This window comes from Eucyclogobius newberryi, unplaced genomic scaffold (assembly GCF_026437365.1).
Source record: "Eucyclogobius newberryi isolate DKJ021-1_F unplaced genomic scaffold, fEucNew1.0.hap1 SCAF_1, whole genome shotgun sequence".
NCBI lineage: Eukaryota > Metazoa > Chordata > Actinopteri > Gobiiformes > Gobiidae > Eucyclogobius > Eucyclogobius newberryi.
In genome coordinates, this window is record NW_027315723.1 from 17059438 (window position 1) to 17084534 (window position 25097).

Below are 25097 nucleotides of genomic sequence, written 5' to 3' on the forward strand. Positions count from 1 at the left end.
AAAGTAATAGCAGTAATGAGACAGTGAAAGCGATCGTAATGAGGTATCTCTTGTTGAAATCGGTGAAAGCGTTAAGGAGTTGAAACGCGCCAAAGGTTTTGACTGGAAAGGGTTAAAATATTATACTTTTACAAATACTGCAAAAAGTAAAAGTAGTACAAATGTCACAAGTAATAGCAATAATGACACAGTGAACACGATCATAATGAGGTATCACTTGTTGAAATCGGTGAAAGCGTTAGGGAGTTGAAAGGCGCCGAAGGTCAGGAAAAAACTGGAAAATATAATAATAATAATAATAATAATAACTAGATTTTGCAATGGCTGAAGCCATTGCTTGAGTGTCTGCATTCTTGCTGAAAGTGTACATGTGTGTAAGTACAAATTTGTTGAAGTGTGAAGTTGTAGAAGTTGTTTAATTGTGTGAAATTGCCGAATTTGTGTAAAAGTACTTTTTGTGTAAAAGTTGTTTTTGTGTTAAAAGTATTTTTTGTGTTAAAAGTATTTTTTGTGTTAAAAGTACTTTTTGTGTTAAAAGTATTTTTTGTGTTAAAATTATTTTTTGTGTTAAAAGTATTTTTTGTGTTAAAAGTACTTTTTGTGTTAAAAGTATTTTTTGTGTTAAAAGTATTTTTTGTGTTAAAAGTATTTTTTATGTAAAAGTATTTTTTTATGTAAAAGTACTTTTTTGTGTAAAAGTACTGCATGTGTGTAAAAGTACTACATGTGTGTACAAGTACTACATGTGTTTAAATACTAATGTGTTGAATTCTGAATGTGTTGAAAGTTTTTGGAAGTGTGGAAGGGTTAATATTTGTTGAAAACATGAATTGTGTTCAAATGCCACATTTATTACAATGGGTTAAAGTACTTTTGTAAATACTGTAAAAAGTACAAGTAGTACAAATGTCAAAAGTAATAGTGTCCACTAGATGGCGGCATAAGAAAACAAATGCACTGATGGGAGTAGAGGTGCCACAGGGACAGGGACTTGGGTGTGTTCGAAACATGTGCTCTGCCTGCGACATTTAAAGTGTCCACTAGATGGCGGCATAAGAAAACAAATGCACTGATGGGAGCAGAGGTGCCACAGGGACAGGGACTTGGGTGTGTTCGAAACATGTGCTCTGCCTGCCACATTTAGATGGCGGCATAAGAAAACAAATGCACTGATGGGAGCAGAGGTGCCACAGGGACTTGGGTGCGTTGATTGAAGATGAGGAGCAGGTGCGAGGGATGTCCTGGGAATCCCCTGTCCTTAGGATTCTCCTTCTCGGCCAGGAAAAACTAAAAAAACCTCCATGGGAAAAAGTAGACAGGCCGGACGGTTGGTTGAGCTGGGTAAGTAGGTGGTAAAAGTACTTTTTTGTGTAAAAGTACTTTTTGTGTTAAAAGTATTTTTTGTGTTAAAAGTATTTTTTGTGTTAAAAGTATTTTTTGTGTTAAAAGTACTTTTTGTGTTAAAAGTACTTTTTGTGTTAAGTTTTTTGTGTTAAAAGTATTTTTTGTGTTAAAAGTATTTTTTGTGTTAAAAGTATTTTTTGTGTTAAAAGTACTTTTTGTGTTAAAAGTACTTTTTGTGTTAAAAGTATTTTTTGTGTTAAAAGTATTTTTTGTGTTAAAAGTACTTTTTGTGTTAAAAGTATTTTTTGTGTTAAAAGTATTTTTTGTGTTAAAAGTATTTTTTGTGTTAGAAGTACTTTTTGTGTTAAAAGTACTTTTTGTGTTAAAAGTACTTTTTGTGTTAAAAGCATTTTTTGTGTTAAAGTATTTTTTGTGTTAAAAGTATTTTTGGTGTAAAAGTATTTTTTTTATGTAAAAGTACTTTTTTGTGTAAAAGTACTGCATGTGTGTAAAAGTACTACATGTGTGTACAAGTACTACATGTGTTTAAATACTAATGTGTTGAATTCTGAATGTGTTGAAAGTGTTTGGAAGTGTGGAAGGGTTAATATTTGTTGAAAACATGAATTGTGTTCAATGCCACATTTATTACAATGGGTTAAAGTACTTTTGTAAATATTGTAAAAAGTACAAGTAGTACAAATGTCAAAAGTAATAGCACACGTAAGACTGTGAAAGCGATCGTAATGAGGTATCACTTGTTGAAATCGGTGAAAGCGTCAAGGAGTTGAAACTTACCGAAGGTGGAAAAGTGTCAAAATACTTATACTTTTGTAAATACTGCAAAAAGTACAAGTATTACAAATGTCAAAAGTAATAGCAGTAATGAGACAGTGAAAGCGATCGTAATGAGGTATCACTTGTTGAAATCGGTGAAAGCGTTAAGGAGTTGAAACGCGCCAAATGTTTTGGACGTGAAAGGGTTAAATATTATACTTTTACAAATACTGCGAAAAGTGCAAGTAGTACAAATGTCACAAGTAATAGCAATAATGACACAGTGAACACGATCATAATGAGGTATCACTTGTTGAAATCGGTGAAAGCGTTAGGGAGTTGAAAGGCGCTGAAGGTCAGGAAAAAACTGGAAAATATAATAACTAGATTTTGCAATGGCTGAAGCCATTGCTTGAGTGTCTGCATTCTTGCTGAAAGTGTACATGTGTGTAAGTACAAATTTGTTGAAGTGTGAAGTTGTTTGAAGTTGTTTAATTGTGTTAAAGGTATTTTTTTGTGTTAAAATTTTTTTTTGTGTTAAAAGTACTTTTTGTGTTAAAAGTACTTTTTCTGTTAAAAGTATTTTTTGTGTTAAAAGTGTCTTTTGTGTTAAAAGTATTTTTTGTGTTAAAAGTACTTGTGTTAAAAATATTTTTTGTGTTAAAAGTTTTTTTTTGTGTTAAAAGTATTTTTTGTGTTAAAAGTATTTTTTGTGTTAAAAGTACTTTTTGTGTTAAAAGTACTTTTTGTGTTAAAAGTATTTTTTGTGTTAAAAGTATTTTTTGTGTTAAAAGTACTTTTTGTGTTAAAAGTACTTTTTGTGTTAAAAGTACTTTTTGTGTTAAAAGTACTTTTTGTGTTAAAAGTACTTTTTGTGTTAAAAGCATTTTTTGTGTTAAAGTATTTTTTGTGTTAAAAGTATTTTTGGTGTAAAAGTATTTTTTTTATGTAAAAGTACTTTTTTGTGTAAAAGTACTGCATGTGTGTAAAAGTACTACATGTGTGTACAAGTACTACATGTGTTTAAATACTAATGTGTTGAATTCTGAATGTGTTGAAAGTGTTTGGAAGTGTGGAAGGGTTAATATTTGTTGAAAACATGAATTGTGTTCAATGCCACATTTATTACAATGGGTTAAAGTACTTTTGTAAATATTGTAAAAAGTACAAGTAGTACAAATGTCAAAAGTAATAGCACACGTAAGACTGTGAAAGCGATCGTAATGAGGTATCACTTGTTGAAATCGGTGAAAGCGTCAAGGAGTTGAAACTTACCGAAGGTGGAAAAGTGTCAAAATACTTATACTTTTGTAAATACTGCAAAAAGTACAAGTATTACAAATGTCAAAAGTAATAGCAGTAATGAGACAGTGAAAGCGATCGTAATGAGGTATCACTTGTTGAAATCGGTGAAAGCGTTAAGGAGTTGAAACGCGCCAAATGTTTTGGACGTGAAAGGGTTAAATATTATACTTTTACAAATACTGCGAAAAGTGCAAGTAGTACAAATGTCACAAGTAATAGCAATAATGACACAGTGAACACGATCATAATGAGGTATCACTTGTTGAAATCGGTGAAAGCGTTAGGGAGTTGAAAGGCGCCGAAGGTCAGGAAAAAACTGGAAAATATAATAACTAGATTTTGCAATGGCTGAAGCCATTGCTTGAGTGTCTGCATTCTTGCTGAAAGTGTACATGTGTGTAAGTACAAATTTGTTGAAGTGTGAAGTTGTTTGAAGTTGTTTAATTGTGTTAAAGGTATTTTTTTGTGTTAAAAGTTTTCTTTGTGTTAAAAGTACTTTTTGTGTTAAAAGTACTTTTTCTGTTAAAAGTATTTTTTGTGTTAAAAGTGTTTTTTGTGTTAAAAGTATTTTTTGTGTTAAAAGTACTTGTGTTAAAAATATTTTTTGTGTTAAAAGTTTTTTTTTGTGTTAAAAGTATTTTTTGTGTTAAAAGTATTTTTTGTGTTAAAAGTACTTTTTGTGTTAAAAGTACTTTTTGTGTTAAAGTACTTTTTGTGTTAAAAGTATTTTTTGTGTTAAAAGTACTTTTTGTGTTAAAAGTACTTTTTGTGTTAAAAGTACTTTTTGTGTTAAAAGTACTTTTTGTGTTAAAAGTACTTTTTGTGTTAAAAGCATTTTTTGTGTTAAAGTATTTTTTGTGTTAAAAGTATTTTTGGTGTAAAAGTATTTTTTTTATGTAAAAGTACTTTTTTGTGTAAAAGTACTGCATGTGTGTAAAAGTACTACATGTGTGTACAAGTACTACATGTGTTTAAATACTAATGTGTTGAATTCTGAATGTGTTGAAAGTGTTTGGAAGTGTGGAAGGGTTAATATTTGTTGAAAACATGAATTGTGTTCAATGCCACATTTATTACAATGGGTTAAAGTACTTTTGTAAATATTGTAAAAAGTACAAGTAGTACCAATGTCAAAAGTAATAGCACACGTAATACTGCGAACGCGATCGTAATGAGGTATCACTTGTCGAAATCGGTTAAAGCGTTAAGGAGTTGAAACGCGCCGAATGGAAAATATAATAATAAACACTAGAACATATAGTGTCTGCGAGACATCTCGCAGACACTCAATAAACACTAGAACATATAGTGTCTGCGAGACATCTCGCAGACACTCAACTAGATTTTGCAATGGCTGAAGCCATTGCTTGAGTGTCTGCATTCTTGCTGAAAGTGTACATGTGTGTAAGTACAAATTTGTTGAAGTGTGAAGTTGTTTGAAGTTGTTTAATTGTGTTAAAGGTATTTTTTGTGTTAAAAGTTTTTTTTGTGTTAAAAGTGTTTTTTGTGTTAAAAGTATTTTTTGTGTAAAAGTACTTTTTTGTGTAAAAGTACTTTTTGTGTTAAAAGTATTTTTTTATGTAAAAGTACTTTTTTTGTAAAAGTACTGCATGTGTGTACAAGTACTACATGTGTGTACAAGTACTACATGTGTTTAAATACTAATGTGTTGAATTCTGAATGTGTTGAAAGTGTTTGGAAGTGTGGAAGGGTTAATATTTGTTGAAAACATGAATTGTGTTCAATGCCACATTTATTACAATGGATTAAAGTACTTTTGTAAATACTGTAAAAAGTACAAGTAGTACAAATGTCAAAAGTAATAGCACACGTAAGACAGTGAAAGCGATCGTAATGAGGTATCACTTGTTGAAATCGGTGAAAGCGTCAAGGAGTTGAAACTTACCGAAGGTGGAAAAGTGTCAAAATACTTATACTTTTGTAAATACTGCAAAAAGCACAAGTATTACAAATGTCAAAAGTAATAGCAGTAATGAGACAGTGAAAGCGATCGTAATGAGGTATCACTTGTTGAAATCGGTGAAAGCGTTAAGGAGTTGAAACGCGCCAAATGTTTTGGACGTGAAAGGGTTAAATACTATACTTTTACAAATACTGCGAAAAGGGCAAGTAGTACAAATGTCACAAGTAATAGCAATAATGACACAGTGAACACGATCATAATGAGGTATCACTTGTTGAAATCGGTGAAAGCGTTAGGGAGTTGAAAGGCGCCGAAGGTCAGGAAAAAACTGGAAAATATAATAATAATAATAATAACTAGATTTTGCAATGGCTGAAGCCATTGCTTGAGTGTCTGCATTCTTGCTGAAAGTGTACATGTGTGTAAGTACAAATTTGTTGAAGTGTGAAGTTGTTGAAGTTGTTTAATTGTGTGAAATTGCCGAATTTGTGTAAAAGTATTTTTTGTGTTAAAATGTACTTTTTGTGTTAAAAGTACTTTTTCTGTTAAAAGTATTTTTTGTGTTAAAAGTGTCTTTTGTGTTAAAAGTATTTTTTGTGTTAAAAGTACTTGTGTTAAAAATATTTTTTGTGTTAAAAGTTTTTTTTGTGTTAAAAGTATTTTTTGTGTTAAAAGTATTTTTTGTGTTAAAAGTACTTTTTGTGTTAAAAGTACTTTTTGTGTTAAAAGTACTTTTTGTGTTAAAAGTACTTTTTGTGTTAAAAGTACTTTTTGTGTTAAAGTATTTTTTGTGTTAAAAGTATTTTTGGTGTAAAAGTATTTTTTTATGTAAAAGTACTTTTTTGTGTAAAAGTACTGCATGTGTGTAAAAGTACTGCATGTGTGTAAAAGTACTACATGTGTGTACAAGTACTACATGTGTTTAAATACTAATGTGTTGAATTCTGAATGTGTTGAAAGTGTTTGGAAGTGTGGAAGGGTTAATATTTGTTGAAAACATGAATTGTGTTCAATGCCACATTTATTACAATGGGTTAAAGTACTTTTGTAAATATTGTAAAAAGTACAAGTAGTACAAATGTCAAAAGTAATAGCACACGTAAGACTGTGAAAGCGATCGTAATGAGGTATCACTTGTTGAAATCGGTGAAAGCGTCAAGGAGTTGAAACTTACCGAAGGTGGAAAAGTGTCAAAATACTTATACTTTTGTAAATACTGCAAAAAGTACAAGTATTACAAATGTCAAAAGTAATAGCAGTAATGAGACAGTGAAAGCGATCGTAATGAGGTATCACTTGTTGAAATCGGTGAAAGCGTTAAGGAGTTGAAACGCGCCAAATGTTTTGGACGTGAAAGGGTTAAATATTATACTTTTACAAATACTGCGAAAAGTGCAAGTAGTACAAATGTCACAAGTAATAGCAATAATGACACAGTGAACACGATCATAATGAGGTATCACTTGTTGAAATCGGTGAATGCGTTAGGGAGTTGAAAGGCGCCGAAGGTCAGGAAAAAACTGGAAAATATAATAACTAGATTTTGCAATGGCTGAAGCCATTGCTTGAGTGTCTGCATTCTTGCTGAAAGTGTACATGTGTGTAAGTACAAATTTGTTGAAGTGTGAAGTTGTTTGAAGTTGTTTAATTGTGTTAAAGGTATTTTTTTGTGTTAAAAGTTTTCTTTGTGTTAAAAGTACTTTTTGTGTTAAAAGTACTTTTTCTGTTAAAAGTATTTTTTGTGTTAAAAGTGTTTTTTGTGTTAAAAGTATTTTTTGTGTTAAAAGTACTTGTGTTAAAAATATTTTTTGTGTTAAAAGTTTTTTTTTGTGTTAAAAGTATTTTTTGTGTTAAGTATTTTTTGTGTTAAAAGTACTTTTTGTGTTAAAAGTACTTTTTGTGTTAAAGTACTTTTTGTGTTAAAAGTATTTTTTGTGTTAAAAGTACTTTTTGTGTTAAAAGTATTTTTTGTGTTAAAAGTATTTTTGGTGTAAAAGTATTTTTTTTATGTAAAAGTACTTTTTTGTGTAAAAGTACTACATGTGTGTACGAAGATGGAAAATATAATAACTAGATTTTGCAATGGCTGAAGACATTGCTTGAGTGTCTGCATTCTTGCTGAAAGTGTACATGTGTGCAAGTACAAATTTGTTGAAGTGTGAAGTTGTTTAATTGTGTTAAAGGTATTTTTTGTGTTAAAAGGTTTTTTTGTGTTAAAAGTACTTTTTGTGTTAAAAGTATTTTTTGTATTAAAAGTACTTTTTGTGTTAAAAGCATGTTTTGTGTTAAAAGTACTTTTTGTGTTAAAAGTATTTTTTGTGTTAAAAGTATTTTTTGTGTAAAAGTGTTTATTTTGTAAAAGTACTTTTTTGTGTAAAAGTACTTTTTTGTGTAAAAGTATTTTTTGTGTTAAAAGTACTTTTTGTGTTAAAAGTATTTTTTGTGTTAAAAGTATTTTTTATGTTAAAAGTATTTTTTGTGTTAAAAGTATTTTTTGTGTTAAAAGTACTTTTTGTGTTAAAAGTTTTTTTTGTGTTAAAAGTGCTTTTTTGTAAAAGTACTTTTTTGTGTAAAAGTACTTTTTTTGTGTTAAAGTATTTTTTGTGTTAAAAGCATTTTTTGTGTTAAAAGTATTTTTTGTGTTAAAAGTATTTTTTGTGTAAAAGTACTGCATGTGTGTAAAAGTACTGCATGTGTGTAAAAGTACTACATGTGTGTAAAAGTACTACATGTGTTTAGATACTAATGTGTTGAATTCTGAATGTGTTGAAAGTGTTTGGAAGTGTGGAAGGGTTCATATTTTTTGAAAACATGACTTGTGTTCAAATGCCACATTTATTACAATGGGTTAAAGTACTTTTGTAAATACTGTAAAAAGTAAAAGTAGTACAAATGTCAAAAGTAATAGTGTCCACTAGATGGCGGCATAAGAAAACAAATGCACTGATGGGAGCAGAGGTGCCACAGGGACAGGGACTTGGGTGTGTTCCAAACATGTGCTCTGCCTGCCACATTTAAAGTGTCCACTAGATGGCGGCATAAGAAAACAAATGCACTGATGGGAACAGAGGTGCCACAGGGACAGGGACTTGGGTGCGTTGATTGAAGATGGGGAGCAGGTGCGAGGGGCGAATCCCCTGTCCTTAGGATTCTCCTTGAAAGGGTTAAAATATTATACTTTTGCAAATACTGCAAAAAGTACAAGTAGTACCAATGTCAAAAGTAATAGCACACGTAATACTGCGAACGCGATCGTAATGAGGTATAACTTGTCGAAATCGGTTAAAGCGTTAAGGAGTTGAAACGCGCCGAATAGAAAATATAATAATAAACACTAGAACATTTAGTGTCTGCGAGACATCTCGCAGACACTCAACTAGATTTTGCAATGGCTGAAGCCATTGCTTGAGTGTCTGCATTCTTGCTGAAAGTGTAAATGTGTGTAAGTACAAATTTGTTGAAGTGTGAAGTTGTTGAAGTTGTTTAATTGTGTGAAATTGCCGAATTTGTGTTAAAGTACTTTTTGTGTAAAAGTACTTTTTGTGTTAAAAGTATTTTTGTGTTAAAAGTATTTTTTGTGTTAAAAGTACTTTTTGTGTTAAAAGTATTTTTTGTGGTAAAAGTATTTTTGTGTTAAAAGTATTTTTTGTGTTAAAAGTTTTTTGTTTGTTAAAAGTATTTTTTGTGTTAAAAGTACTTTTTGTGTTAAAAGTATTTTTTGTGTTAAAAGTATTTTTTGTGTTAAAAGTTTTTTGTTTGTTAAAAGTATTTTTTGTGTTAAAAGTATTTTTTGTGTTAAAAGTACTTTTTGTGTTAAAAGTATCTTTTGTGTTAAAAGTACTTTTTGTGTTAAAAGTATTTTTTGTGTTAAAAGTATTTTTGTGTTAAAAGTATTTTTTGTGTCAAAGTATTTTTTTGTGTAAAAGTACTTTTTTGTGTAAAAGTACTACATGTGTGTAAAAGTACTACATGTGTTTAAATACTAATGTGTTGAATTCTGAATGTGTTGAAAGTGTTTGGAAGTGTGGAAGGGTTAATATTTGTTGAAAACATGAATTGTGTTCAAATGCCACATTTATTACAATGGGTTAAAGTACTTTTGTAAAAAGTACAAGTAGTACAAATGTCAAAAGTAATAGTGTCCACTAGATGGCGGCATAAGAAAACGAATGCACTGATGGGAGCAGAGGTGCCACGTGCCACAGGGAGGAGTGACTTGGGTGTGTTCGAAACATGTGCTCTGCCTGCCACATTTAAAGTGTCCACTAGATGGCGGCATAAGAAAACAAATGCACTGATGGGAGCAGAGGTGCCACAGGGACAGGGACTTGGGTGCGTTGATTGAAGATGGGGAGCAGGTGCGAGGGGCGATGTCCTGGGAATCCCCAGTCCTTACGATTCTCCTTCTCGGCCAGGAAAAACTAAAAAAACCTCCATGGGAAAAAGTAGACAGGCCGTACGGTTGGTTGAGCTGGGTAAGTAGGTGGTAAAAGTACTTTTTTGTGTAAAAGTACTTTTTTGTGTTAAAAGTATTTTTTGTGTTAAAAGTATTTTTTGTGTTAAAAGTACTTTTTGTTTTTAAAGTATTTTTTGTGTTAAAAGTATTTTTTGTGTTAAAAGTATTTTTTGTGTTAAAAGTATTTTTGGGGTTAAAAGTTTTTTTTGTGTTAAAAGTATTTTTTGTGTTAAAAGTATTTTTTTGTGTTAAAAGTATTATTTTGTGTAAAAGTGTTTATTTTGTAAAAGTACTTTTTTGTGTAAAAGTACTTTTTTTGTGTAAAAGTACTTTTTGTGTAAAAATGTTTTTTGAGTGAAAGTATTTTTTGTGTTAAAAGTATTTTTGGTGTAAAAGTATTTTTTTTATGTAAAAGTACTTTTTTTGTAAAAGTACTGCATGTGTTTAAATACTAATGTGTTGAATTCTGAATGTGTTGAAAGTGTTTGGAAGTGTGGAAGGGTTCATATTTGTTGAAAACATGACTTGTGTTCAATTCCACATTTATTACAATGAGTACTTTTGTAAATACTGTAAAGTACAGGTAGTACAAATGTCAAAAGTAATAGCACACGTAAGACTGTGAAAGCGATCGTAATGAGGTATCACTTGTTGAAATCGGTGAAAGCGTTAAGGAGTTGAAAGGCGCCAAAGGTTTTGGACATGAAAGGGTTAAATATTATACTTTTACAAATACTGCAAAAAGTGCAAGTAGTACAAATGTCACAAGTAATAGCACTAATGACACAGTGAACACAATCATAATGAGGTATCACTTGTTGAGATCGATGAAAGCGTTAAGGAGTAGAAAGGCGCCGAAGGTCAGGAAAAAACTGGAAAATATAACTAGATTTTGCAATGGCTGAAGCCATTGCTTGAGTGTCTGCATTCTTGCTGAAAGTGTACATGTGTGTAAGTACAAATTTGTTGAAGTGTGAAGTTGTTGAAGTTGTTTAATTGTGTGAAATTGCCGAATTTGTGTAAAAGTACTTTTTTGTGTAAAAGTACTTTGTGTTAAAAGTTTTTTTGTGTTAAAAGTACTTTTTGTGTTAAAAGTACTTTTTGTGTTAAAAGTATTTTTTGTGTTAAAAGTACTTTTTGTGTTAAAAGTATTTTTTGTGTTAAAAGTATTTTTGTGTTAAAAGTTTTTTGTGTTAAAATTATTTTTGTGTTAAAATTATTTTTGTGTTAAAAGTATTTTTTGTGTTAAAAGTTTTTTTGTGTTAAAAGTACTTTTTGTGTTAAAAGTATTTTTTGTGTTAAAAGTATTTTTGGTGTAAAAGTATTTTTTTTATGTAAAAGTACTTTTTTGTGTAAAAGTACTGCATGTGTGTAAAAGTACTATATGTGTTTAAATACTAATGTGTTGAATTCTGAATGTGTTGAAAGTGTTTGGAAGTGTGGAAGGGTTAATATTTGTTGAAAACATGAATTGTGTTCAAATGCCACATTTATTACAATGGGTTAAAGTACTTTTGTAAATACTGTAAAAAGTACAAGTAGTACCAATGTCAAAAGTAATAGCACACGTAATACTGCGAACGCGATCGTAATGAGGTATAACTTGTCGAAATCGGTTAAAGCGTTAAGGAGTTGAAACGCGCCGAATGGAAAATATAATAATAAACACTAGAACATATAGTGTCTGCGAGACATCTCGCAGACACTCAATAAACACTAGAACATATAGTGTCTGCGAGACATCTCGCAGACACTCAACTAGATTTTGCAATGGCTGAAGCCATTGCTTGAGTGTCTGCATTCTTGCTGAAAGTGTACATGTGTGTAAGTACAAAGTTGTTGAAGTTGTTTAATTGTGTGAAATTGCCGAATTTGTGTAAAAGTATTTTTTGTGTTAAAATGTACTTTTTGTGTTAAAAGTATTTTTTGTGTTAAAAGTATTTTTTGTGTTAAAAGTATTTTTTGTGTTAAAAGTATTTTTTGTGTTAAAAGTACTTTTTGTGTTAAAAGTATTTTTTGTGTTAAAAGTATTTTTTGTGTTAAAAGTGCTTTTTTTGTGTTAAAAGTACTTTTTGTGTAAAAGTACTTTTTTGTGTAAAAGTACTTTTTGTGTTAAAAGTATTTTTTGTGTTAAAAGTATTTTTGGTGTAAAAGTATTTTATGTAAAAGTACTTTTTTGTGTAAAAGTACTGCATGTGTGTAAAAGTACTACATGTGTGTACAAGTACTACATGTGTTTAAATACTAATGTGTTGAATTCTGAATGTGTTGAAAGTGTTTGGAAGTGTGGAAGGGTTAATATTTGTTGAAAACATGAATTGTGTTCAATGCCACATTTATTACAATGGGTTAAAGTACTTTTGTAAATACTGTAAAAAGTACAAGTAGTACAAATGTCAAAAGTAATAGCAATAATGAGACAGTGAAAGCGATCGTAATGAGGTATAACTTGTTGAAATTGGTGAAAGCGTTAAGGAGTTGAAACGTGCCAAAGTTTTGGACTGGAAAGGGTTAAAATATTGTACTTTTGCAAATACTGCAAAAAGTACAAGTAGTACAAATCTCAAAAGTAATAGCAATAATGAGACAGTGAAAACGATCATAATGAGGTATCACTTGTTGAAATCGGTGAACGCGTTAAGGAGTTGAAACGCGCCGAAGGTCAGGAAAAAACTGGAAAATATAATAAAAATAAAAAACACTAGAACATAGTGTCTGCGAGACATCTCACAGACGCTCAATAAAAAATACGTGAAATACAAGAAAATATAGTGCCTGCGTGACATCACGGAGACACTCAATGAGATATTCATTGCTATCAGAAAAATCCCCTTCGTCGCTCACGCACACTCTGCGTTCATACATAGGAGGACATAAAGGTTAATAAATAAATAAATAACCCTTAAGCACAAACATGAACGAAACCGATGCAACAATAAGGACTTTGACTGGTCGTTCTCCCTGTCGGTTTGTCCTGTGGGATTATCGTTAATTACCTCCGCCATGTGAGCGCCGCAGTGATCAATGTTACGATCCTGACATTTCTGATGCCATCGGCCGCTCGTGAATGTTAATTTGTGTCACGTGTGAATGTGATGGCGCGTCGTGTCCGCACGCCAAATGCCAGCGCCCTGTTTACACTGAGTAATGAGCTTCGCATTCGGATAGCGGCGCTTACGTCCGGGAGGCAGCGAAGTGACCCGCCGTAGCCGCGGGACGACCGGGCAACCGTGAATGATAAATAATGCTCAGGAACGGGCTCGTGACGAGGCGAGCGTCCGTGGTCGCCGGCGGCAAAGTACAGGAAATCAATAGAGAGAACTCGGATCGTTAGCGCTTGTGCGGGGAAATGTTTTGTGTTATTTACAAAGAAGGTAAAAGGTGAAGCGCCGCGGTGAAACCAAACTATTATGTTCAAGTGCGTATTATAATGTGCACTACGTAACGTCTGATCTGTTGTTTGTGTTTACTTTGTTACCAAAACCTCTTAATTTTCACCATTTAAAGGACACAAATTACGCTAAATTAATTCGTTTTTGAGCTTTTTAACCCTGTTCTAACACCGTTCCTTCATCAAAATAACACCTGATAATCAACTCAACTCACACAGCTACAGCTCAACTCACAGCTCAACTCACAGCTACAACTCACAGCTCAAAATACAGCTCAACCAGGTGAACTTACGCAGGCTTCATTTCCAGCCAGGCCTCACATCGAGATCCAGATCATCTTCCTTCATTTTACATCATCTTTGGGGGTTCTGAATCGGCTGGGCTGATTACCCGAGACAGAGCCCCCATCCTCAGTCTCTACCCAGCCAACTCTCGTTGCTCGATTATCGCTGCATCGTCGCAACATCGTAGCTCGAGCGTGGCTCGATCGTCGCCACACCGTCGAGCTCCATCGTCGTTCTCCATCGTCGATATCCATCGTCCATCTCCATCGTCAAGATCCATCGTCGTTATTATCAATAAACATTCTTTTATACTCCGTTGTGGCGTGGTCCCTGCTAGTGAAGTAAATTTATCCGAAATACCTCTGCTTTAACGCCTGGATGAGCACAGCCGAGTATTGATCCTCTCTTTACTGTAGCGCTTTCATTCAAACACAATCGCCCGCCGCTCCTCCACAGCTTGGAATGCGTTTCCATGGAGACGCCGGGTTCTATCAGCCACTCTCCTTAAGAAAAGGAGGCGGTGCGGACACTAAACGTTCAGGCGTCGTGACATGAGTGATGAAACCGGAGCGTTCTGTCGCCCGAGATGGATTTTTCAGATCGATAGAAACATGTGGAAATCAGAACATACAGGAAGTTCAAGACTACATGGCTCCATCAATCGGGCGCAAACGCGAGCAGATACCTTCATCCCAGCATCTGTAAGTGTGAGGAATGTAACAGGAAGAAAGAAGATCAGAACAAGGATTTGTGAAGTATCCACAGGCGTAATGAGGAAGTAGTGCCATTGCCAAAGCAGAACATATGATGGAAAATGGACTTTTATGAGCTTTTCACCATGTCCTAATGGTTCCACTCACGATTAAAGGGCGTAAGATGTTCTAATTTTGACTTTATTTGTACCTGTTGTACATATAAATTATAGCTTTACACCAATCAAGCAGGTATTTGTGGAGAAAACTTAGAAAAATCTGTAGAAAATTACAGAAAGTGACATCACATTAATCATATTACCCAAAATAAAGTCGCTCTCATATATTTTTCTTTGTCAAATGAAAATAATTGTGACGTCAGTTTTGGCCCAGTGTTTGCTGGGTGAACAGGAAGTGAAAATATAAACATTTTTATATTTTTTTTTTCAAAATATCTAAATATATTTATCTGAACTGTATTTTAGTTGAATGAGTTGCACGACCTGTAGGGGGCACTCTTCATACATGTTTGAGTCATACGTATTCGTTTGCATTTGACGTTCCTGATTCACTGTTCTGCTCTAGCTTCATTTTTCCATTTTAGTGATTTATTTTCTAAAATGGTTTTGAGATTTGGGCGATATTGACAAAAATATACATCCAGTTTTATTTTGTTGTATTACTTCAATGACATTATTCATTCAGGCAATATTTTCACAATGCTGATGTGGCCATATCGCATTTTGGGCCGCCCTTAGATCTGAGCCCGCGTTCTCATTGGCCATTCATGCCGGTCGCCATTCATAAAAATGCCCCCCCTGATTTTTACGCTCCCTCTGGCCTCTCGCATTGTGCCCGCCCACCGGCGTCACACTTCCGCGTTCCTCCAGCGCCTCACGGCAGGTAAGCGGAGCGCTGTCTCCCTCCTAAATTTTGTGGACTGTCTTCTAATCTTAGACTCCTTTTTGTTAGCACGGACAGTCACCTGTAACCACAGATGCGGGTCACTCACTACCGCAAGCTTAGGTAAGCGCCCCTCATTTTAAGATCCGCGATCGTCTGACGCGCTTAGGCTCTCCTGTTTTATAGGCTTTGACGTAGCTGTTCGCTCTCGCCTCTCCCTCATCGGAGCTCTAAGTCGCGCTCCAAAGAGTAAGTATGCCTGAGTCAGTGGCAAACTAGTGTTAACAACCAAATTCAGTGTTTGATTCCTCCGCTGTATGTAGGAGCTGTCGCTTTGCTGTCGCTTTGCTGTCGCTTTGCTGCCGCTTTGCCGCTGCCGCTCCGCTTGGCCGCTTTGCCGCTGTGCTGTGCTCGGAGTAACCCGCTTTGCGCGGACTAACATCCTCCTGGTCGGACTGACGGCGCAGGCCGGCGCTTGATTGTGCCCCCACGCTGCCCGATTGTGCTCTCCCGTGGTCTGTACCAGCTCTGCGCTGGGTGTGTCGCGCATGGGCGCGATATAGACATTTTTCTGCTGCTCTACCTGCATATCCCTTTGCCGTGCCTACACTGGACTCAAATTATGTACCGCTTTTAATACATGTTTCTGTGTTATAGGGGCTGATGGTCTGACACCGTGGTGGATTCCCCTGGTGGTGGTTCCCGCGTTTTGGTTTGTGGTGCACTGTTTTGTTGTTTTGGCGTTTTCTTATTAGGTTACTGCCCCATTTGTTTACCTCCACGGCTAAGCCTCAGCGCCCCCCCTCCAACGGTCTTATTGAGTTTATTCATGTGTATGTGTGTGTGCGTGGTGTTGAGTGGTAGCATTTTAGCTTTTAGGTTAGATTGTTTAAAAATATTATGGTCTTGGTTAAAATGTGTCTTAGATTGTTAGCATTATCTATTTAAATAATAAACATGTTGTAATTTATGGAACTGTCTCTGTCTCATCAGTAATCCTTATCTGCGTGCCTTACTAATTTTCCCCAGTTTAAATTGGGGTGGCGTTGTTGGACAACTTACCATTCAAACAATATCAAAATACTCGTACTGCCACATTTTTGGCGTATGGTTGGCAGGATTTGCTGTTTTGGAGGCAGAGGCTAGTTCCACCAAAGTTATTTGTGTATTTGATTTTTGTGATTGTTGTGGCAAGCGGCAAAAGTAACTTGTGTGTTTTTTAAAGGGCAAAGCGGCAGTCTCTCTTTTGAGCAACAGCCATGGAGGAAGAGCTGCAGGAATTAAGGAACCAAATTACTCAACTAAAAGCAGATAATGTACAGCTGCGCCAGGGACGTGCTGCAGCTGGTTCTGGTGCTGGTGGCTCTGCAGTGCCTGTGCCCCCCGCCACCCCTGCCATAGACCGGTTGGTATTTATTCCGAGGGACCGAAAATGTCCCATGTTTAGGGGCAGTACAGGGATTAGTGTGGGTGAGTGGGCCGAGGAAGCACAGGCCTGTATGAGGGCGCGGCACCTGTCACTGGCGGACCAGGCATACTTCCTTCTTGATCACCTGGAGGGGGAGGCGAAGGAAGAACTAAAATATCGATCTGCCGTAGAGCGCCAGGACCCGACTAGGATAGTCTCTATTCTTAAGGAATTATACGGGTGCACAGAGTCCTATGTTGCTCTGCAGGAGGCCCTCTTCTCCAGGAGACAGCAGGAAGGTGAGACATTGCAGGAGTTCTCCCTGGCCCTGCTGAACTTGATGGAAAGGGTTAAAATGCAAGCCCCGGGAGACATACCAAATGCTGAGGATTTAATGCGCGACCAGTTTATTGAGCACGTGAGTGATGGTTTCTTGCGTCGGGAGTTGAAACAGTATGTGCGCCGGTACCCTAGGGCGACTCTGCTTGAGGTCAGGGGAGAGGCAATCAGGTGGGAGCTTGAAGGTCTGCCGGCCGGCATGAGAGGTCGAAGCAATTCAGTGCCCTCGGCCTTTGGTATACAATATGCCATGCGTGGAAACCCGGGGCCTGAGGCCACCCCTACACGGACTGAGGTTAGCGAAATGAAGGAGATGTTGAAAAAGCAACAGGAACAACTTGAGCTGTTGACGCAAAGCATTGCATTATTGCAGAACACGCAAACTGCACACCAGTGTAGTCGCTCCCCTCGTTATGGCCCGATTGTGTGTAATCGTTGCCAGCAACCTGGCCATATTGCCAGAGACTGTGATGGCCCTCGTGTTCCCAGTCGCCACGAACCCTCTTTGCCGACCCGCCGTCGCTTTAATCAAACGTCGGAAAACTAGCGCCCACCGTGTCGCGGAGCCAACGCACGGGTGGGGCATCCACTAGCTCAACCACTAACGGAGGGGGGAACGCTCCAAAGTTGATAGCATCCTGTCCACATCTTGATGTAGACATGGATGGCGTAATTGTGCCATGTCTTGTGGACACTGGGTCGATGGTGTCTACCATTACAGAAAGCTTTTTCCGCAGGCATTTTGAGCCATGGGGGGAAGAACGCTTGCAGGCTTGCCATTGGCTACAGCTTAAAGCTGCCAATGGTCTGTCCATCCCTTACATTGGATATTTAGAATTACCTATTGAGCTCTGTGGTAAAGTGATGCCCCACTGTGGAGTGTTAGTAGTGAGGGACCCGTCTGGTCAATGCTCTCCCCAAGTCCCTGGAGTTTTGGGAATGAATGTGCTCCGCAGGTGTTATAAGGAACTGTTTGGACAGTATGGGCCTGCACTTTTTGATACAGCCCCTGTGGTCACATGCCCAACTCCATTGGTGGAAGCGTTTCAGAGGTGCCACGCTGCAGACCTGCGGCCCACCCCCAAACAACCAGGTAGGGTCAAGTTGCAGGGAAAACGAGCTGTTCGCATCCCGGGGGGTGTTACGAAAATCGTCCCTGCTACCTGTTCGACACATTATTCGGGTGCCACGGTCTTGTTTGAGCCTTTGGAGCAGGGATTGCCTGCAGGCCTGCTGGCATCCCCTGCTCTGGTCCAGGTAGTCCGTGGCACGGCGTACATTCCCATTGTCAATGTCGGTGACAACGATGTGCTGCTTTACCCGCGTACCCTAGTAGGGACTCTGGACAATGTCAATGTGGTGAGTCTTCCTGCAGGAGTGACGGAATTTCCCGCAGTGGCTGCGAGTGTCTCCTCTCAAAGTGTCGCTTCCTCCGCCACGGACCCCATCGCAGCCATTGACCTATCTCCCCTGCCCCCTGAGGAGCAGGTGGAGGTGCGGGCATTACTTTGGAAATATTCCTCTGTGTTTGCTGCGAATGATCAGGATCTGGGTTGTACCAACCTGATCACCCATGACATTCCACTACTGGATGATGTCCCAGTCCGTCAGCGCTACCGCCGTATCCCGCCATCTGAGTACGAGCTGGTCAAAGAGCATATCCATCAGCTCTTGAAAGCGCAGATAATCAGAGAGAGCTCCAGCCCCTATGCATCACCCATTGTCTTGGTCCGGAAGAAGGACGGCAGCCTTCGTCTATGTGTTGACTATCGCCAACTGAACATAAAGACCCGAAAGGATGCCTTTCCACTCCCACGTATCGAAGAGTCGCTCGACGCTTTGACGGGGGCCCGCTGGTTTTCCACTTTGGATCTGGCCAGCGGGTACAATCAGGTCCCTGTCGCAGAGGGCGATCGGCACAAGACGGCGTTCTGTACACCTTTTGGTCTGTTTGAGTGGAATCGCATGCCTTTTGGGCTCTGCAACGCTCCCAGCACCTTCCAACGACTTATGCAACGCATTTTTGGTGACCAGCAGTGCCAGTCTCTCCTCCTCTACCTGGATGATATTGTGGTTTTTTCATCTACGGTAAGGCAACACCTGGAGAGGCTGGAGGTGGTGCTTGGGAGGTTGCAGAAGGAAGGGCTCAAGGCAAAGCAGAGCAAGTGCCGGTTCTTCCAGCGGGAGGTGCACTATTTGGGGCACGTGATTTCTGACCAGGGAGTGGCCACTGATCCCGGCAAAATTGACGTAGTAGCAAACTGGCCTGTCCCATCTACGGTTTCTGACCTGCGCTCCTTCTTGGGGTTTGCAAGCTACTACCGACGTTTTGTCGACGGCTTTGCTAAACTGGCCGCTCCCTTACATCGCAGAGTGGCCGAGCTGACCGGGAGTCGGTTGGGGAAGAGAACCTCTCGGCGTGCTGCAGTCCCTTGGACTGAGGAGTGCCAGCAGAGCTTCGAGACCTTGAAGGCCAAACTCACGTCTGCCCCAGTGCTGGCATATGCAGATTTTTCTCTTCCCTTTATCCTGGAAGTAGACGCCAGCCATGTGGGCTTAGGCGCAGTTCTCTCCCAGGAGCAGGAAGGGAAAGTCAGACCCATCGCATATGCTAGCAGAGGACTCCGACTTACAGAGCGGAATATGTCCAATTATAGCTCCATGAAACTGGAGCTATTGGCTCTTAAATGGGCATTGACGGAGAAGTTCAGAGAGTATCTGTTGGGCCACAAGTGCATGGTCTATACAGACAATAACCCCCTGAGCTATCTCGCGTCTGCTAAACTGGGTGCTGTTGAGCAGCGTTGGGCAGCCCAGTTGGCGTTGTTTGATTTTGAACTGAAGTATCGATCGGGTAAGTCGAACCGGAATGCTGATGCCTTGTCCCGTCAGCCATGGCCCTCACCCAGGGACGAGTCCGGGGTAGCAGCAAGTACCTCTCTACCGCAGCCATTACAGCAAGCCTTGCAGGGGGTACAGACGGTGACAACTCAGTCTGTGGTAACAGTCTTCCCCCACCATTCCCCTGCTGCTCTTTATACACTCCAGCAGGCTGACCCAGTCATTCAGGAGGTCCTGACTTTCTGGGTAGAACAGCGCCGGCCCACTCGTGAAGAGCGGCGTGTCCTCTCACAGCCGGCCTCGGTTCTGGTGAGTCAGTGGGACCATCTGGTGGAGCTGGGCGGTTTGTTGTACAGGCAGGTGTTTCGCTCCGACGGCGGTGGGGCAGTTTGCCAACTCGTCCTGCCTAGGGCCTTGGTTCGGGAGGTCCTCAATCAGGTCCATCAAGACCATGGGCATCACGGCGTGGAGAGGACATTGGCTCTGCTTCGCCCCCGCTGTTATTGGCCAGGTATGTCCCAGGAGGTCACCCAGTGGTGCCAGGCTTGTGAGAGGTGTCAGTTCGCAAAGAACAATGATCATGCGGCACATGCCTTCATGGGCCACCTACTCTCTTCAAGACCAAATGAAATTGTGGCTATTGATTTTACGCTGTTGGAGCCAACCGCAGCTGGCCTAGAAAATGTTCTTGTGATGACTGATGTCTTCAGCAAGTACACAATGGCGGTGCCAACCCGCGACCAACGTGCCAGCACGGTTGCACAGGTTCTGGTAACGGAGTGGTTTGGCAAGTTTGGGGTTCCGGCCCGCATCCACTCTGACCAGGGCCGTAATTTTGAGAGCCAACTGATCCAGCAGTTGTGCAGTCTGTATGGGATTGTGAAGTCGCGCACTACTCCTTACCACCCTGCTGGGAATGGGCAGTGTGAGCGCTTCAATCGGACGCTGCACAACTTGCTGCGTGCTCTGCCTGTGTCCCGTAAGAGGGACTGGAGCGCTTGCTTGCCACAGGTGCTCTTTGCCTATAACACTACCCCACATCAGTCGACTGGGGAGTCTCCATTCTTTTTGATGTTTGGGCAGGAACCGCGGCTCCCTATCGACTTCTTGCTGGGACAGGTACAGGACCCACTTGGCGGGACTGTACACGAGTGGGTTAAGGAGCACCAGGCCCGTCTGCAAATGGCTTTCGATGGAGCAAGAGAGAAACTGCGTTTAGCTGCTGCCCGTAGAAAGGCAACCCACGACCGACATGTCCAGGAGTTACCCCTTAATGAGGGCCAGCTCGTGTTGCTCCGGGACTACGGTGTGAGAGGCCGCCAGAAAATTCAAGACCAGTGGTGCCCCACTAAACATGTGGTTGTGCAAGTTCCACATGAGGGTGGAACTGTGTACACAGTTGCCCCAGTTGGACAACCAACCAAAATCAAGAGGGTGCACCGCTCCCTGTTGAAGTGCCTGATCCAGAGTGAGGTTCCAGATCTCGCTCCAGCATCAGTCCCTCCAGTGGAGCCCACGGTGCGAAACCCTGAAGAGGGGTCGTCCCACGAGGGAGATTTGTTTCTGCTTCCGCAGGCTTTACCACCCTCTGGGGCAATATGGTGCCCTTCCCCAGATGCCGCTGGACCCATTTTGGTTCCACCTGATTCCTTTGCCGACCAGCCCCAGTTTGTGACAGTCACTACCACCATGACTAGTCCAACTGAGCGGTCCGTGCGTAGGTCCACAAGGCCAACAGCGGGCAAACATCAGAACCTCCATCATCTCCCAAGACCGGTGAGTCGGCAGCCTCAAGGGGAGTCAGAGTCCCCGGCTCCTTCCACAAGTGCCAGCTTTTAGGCTGTTTTAGGCCATCGGCGGGGCGCCGATGCAGATTGGGGGAGTGGATGTGGCCATATCGCATTTTGGGCCGCCCTTAGATCTGAGCCCGCGTTCTCATTGGCCATTCATGCCGGTCGCCATTCATAAAAATGCCCCCCCTGATTTTTACGCTCCCTCTGGCCTCTCGCATTGTGCCCGCCCACCGGCGTCACACTTCCGCGTTCCTCCAGCGCCTCACGGCAGGTAAGCGGAGCGCTGTCTCCCTCCTAAATTTTGTGGACTGTCTTCTAATCTTAGACTCCTTTTTGTTAGCACGGACAGTCACCTGTAACCACAGATGCGGGTCACTCACTACCGCAAGCTTAGGTAAGCGCCCCTCATTTTAAGATCCGCGATCGTCTGACGCGCTTAGGCTCTCCTGTTTTATAGGCTTTGACGTAGCTGTTCGCTCTCGCCTCTCCCTCATCGGAGCTCTAAGTCGCGCTCCAAAGAGTAAGTATGCCTGAGTCAGTGGCAAACTAGTGTTAACAACCAAATTCAGTGTTTGATTCCTCCGCTGTATGTAGGAGCTGTCGCTTTGCTGTCGCTTTGCTGTCGCTTTGCTGCCGCTTTGCTGCCGCTTTGCCGCTGCCGCTCCGCTTGGCCGCTTTGCCGCTGTGCTGTGCTCGGAGTAACCCGCTTTGCGCGGACTAACATCCTCCTGGTCGGACTGACGGCGCAGGCCGGCGCTTGATTGTGCCCCCACGCTGCCCGATTGTGCTCTCCCGTGGTCTGTACCAGCTCTGCGCTGGGTGTGTCGCGCATGGGCGCGATATAGACATTTTTCTGCTGCTCTACCTGCATATCCCTTTGCCGTGCCTACACTGGACTCAAATTATGTACCGCTTTTAATACATGTTTCTGTGTTATAGGGGCTGATGGTCTGACACCGTGGTGGATTCCCCTGGTGGTGGTTCCCGCGTTTTGGTTTGTGGTGCACTGTTTTGTTGTTTTGGCGTTTTCTTATTAGGTTACTGCCCCATTTGTTTACCTCCACGGCTAAGCCTCAGCGCCCCCCCTCCAACGGTCTTATTGAGTTTATTCATGTGTATGTGTGTGTGCGTGGTGTTGAGTGGTAGCATTTTAGCTTTTAGGTTAGATTGTTTAAAAATATTATGGTCTTGGTTAAAATGTGTCTTAGATTGTTAGCATTATCTATTTAAATAATAAACATGTTGTAATTTATGGAACTGTCTCTGTCTCATCAGTAATCCTTATCTGCGTGCCTTACTAATTTTCCCCAGTTTAAATTGGGGTGGCGTTGTTGGACAACTTACCATTCAAACAATATCAAAATACTCGTACTGCCACACTGAGGTTCAAGTATCGCACAAAACGTGAACAGAGCATAAAAATAACCACAAAAGGGCAGGATTATCACTTCATAGCCTGTCCTTGTGTGGGAGATTACACTAGATTTTTTTCTCTTTTTTTGTAATATTAATTTAATAATTGTGCTAGTTAGTATTCTTTTTTTCCTATTTATTTAAAAAGAAAAATACAGCAACAAAAGCGTACATAAAGCCAAGTGACCTATCAGGGCCGGCCCAGCCTATAAGCGAACTAAGCAGCCGCGTAGGGCCCCGAGGCGTTAATAGGGCCCCCAATCTGGCAACCCGTCGTATGCGAAGTGCAAGCGCAGCGTGCGCCACTAGTGTAGTAGCGCTGCTGGCGCAGCAGCGCACACAGTGGTAACATGTAAAGGCACAAACCGCATTTATTTGTAATGACAATCTGGCAACCAAGACACCAAACCTGCGCTGATTGAGCAACTGCATTATGCGCGAGCAGAACGAGAGCAAAACATAAACACAACAGAACATGGTCCCTGCGTGGCCCTCATGTCCAGAGGAATATATCCCCCCGATGCCGAAAAACGAAAGAAGAAACTTCTTGACGATGTAAAGAAACTGCAATCTCAACAACACTCTCCAGGTATTGAACTTCTCTTAATGCTGCTGTTTGAAACAACACGATTCTGTCACGTTAGTTCGCTCAGGCTGGAGGAGACGAGAGCTCTGCCCCGCGCATAATAATATGTCTGAATGAAAGATAATAAGCTTAACATTTACACCAGCCCGGGAGTGTTAGCTGCAGGTGAGGCCGGTGAGGGGCGTCTATGCCCCGGGTCACTAAGAGGCGGAGATCCGGTCCGGACGAGCGCCGTCTCGTCCAGAACCTCTGACGTGAGACTTTGGAGTGAACAGTGTGCGGCCCCTGTCCCGGGCCCCTGTGCAGGGCCCCTGTGCAGCCTCAGTCAGAGATGAGCGGTTTGAGTTTGCGTCCCTCTCTCTCACATCACCATGTGTGAGATCAATCGTGACTCGTGATGTCTGTTTTACTTTGACTTCTTAAAGTGGAATGAGAGGAACGTCAAGGTGCAGGAGTCCAGTGTGGTGTTCTGATCAGCAGGGCCGGCCCAGCCTATAAGCGAACTAAGCAGCCGCGTAGGGCCCTGAGGAGTTAATAGGGCCCCCAATCTGGCAACCCGTCGTATGCGAAGTGCAAGCGCAGCGTGCGCTACTAGTGTAGTAGCGCTGCTGGCGCGGCAGCGCACACAGCGGTAACATAACGCACAAACCGCATTTATTTGTAATGACAATCTGGCAACCAAGGCACCAGACCTGCGCTGATTGGTCAACTTCATTGTGCGCGAGCAGAACGAGAGCAAAACATAAACACAACAGAACATGGTCCCTGCGTGGTCCTCATGTCCAGAGGAATATATCCCCCCGATGCCGAAAAACGAAAGAAGAAACTTCTTGACGATGTAAAGAAACTGCAAACTCAACAACACTCTCCAGGTATTGAACTTCTCTTACAAAGAGACGGTTAATGCTGCTGTTTGAAACAACACGATTCTGTCACGTTAGTTCGCTCAGGCTGGAGGAGACGAGAGCTCTGCCACGCGCATAATAATGTGTCTGAATGAAAGATAATGAGCTTAACATTTACACCAGCCCGGGAGTGTTAGCTGCAGGTGAGGCCGGTGAGGGGCCTCTATGCCCCGGTCACTAAGTTCCGTCTCGTCCAGAACCTCTGACGTGAGACTTTGGAGTGCACAGTGTGCGGCCCCTGTCCCGGGCCCCTGTCCCGGGCCCCTGTCCCGGGCCCCTGTCCCGGGCCCCTGTCCCGGGCCCCTGTCCCGGGCCCCTGTCCCGGGCCCCTGTCCCTGTGCAGCCTCAGTCAGAGATGAGCGGGTTTGAGTTTGCGTCCCTCTATCAATCGTGACTCGTGATGTCTGTTTTACTTTGACTTCTTAAGTGGAATGAGAGGAACGTGAAGGTTTATGCGTGTAAGGTCCATCAGCCAATCACATCGCAGCATTGTTCCATGCAGGAGTCCAGTGTGTGATGTTCTGATCAGAACAAACATTTATATTGTAATTCACTTTTAATAGAGCAATAAAACATTTCAATTTATTTAAAAAGCATCATTAGACTATTTGTTATAAATTATAATAAATTGATAGTGAAAAATAACCAGACATATTATGATTACGTCTGTTATAGAATAATACTATATATTTTTATACAAAAGTGGCAAAGCTGCAGAAACGCAGTCTCTTCACT

At 40.5% G+C, this 25097-nt stretch overlaps 1 long non-coding RNA gene across 1 annotated transcript; it reads left to right on the forward strand.

Annotated features, from left to right (window-relative positions):
- The first annotated feature begins 14917 nt into the window (after window positions 1-14917).
- On the forward strand, window positions 14918-15885 carry LOC140364749 (uncharacterized). Its single transcript, XR_011927731.1, has 3 exons — window positions 14918-15200; window positions 15264-15326; window positions 15735-15885. It is a non-coding gene; the product is annotated as an uncharacterized lncRNA (long non-coding RNA).
- The last annotated feature ends 9212 nt before the right edge of the window (window positions 15886-25097 follow it).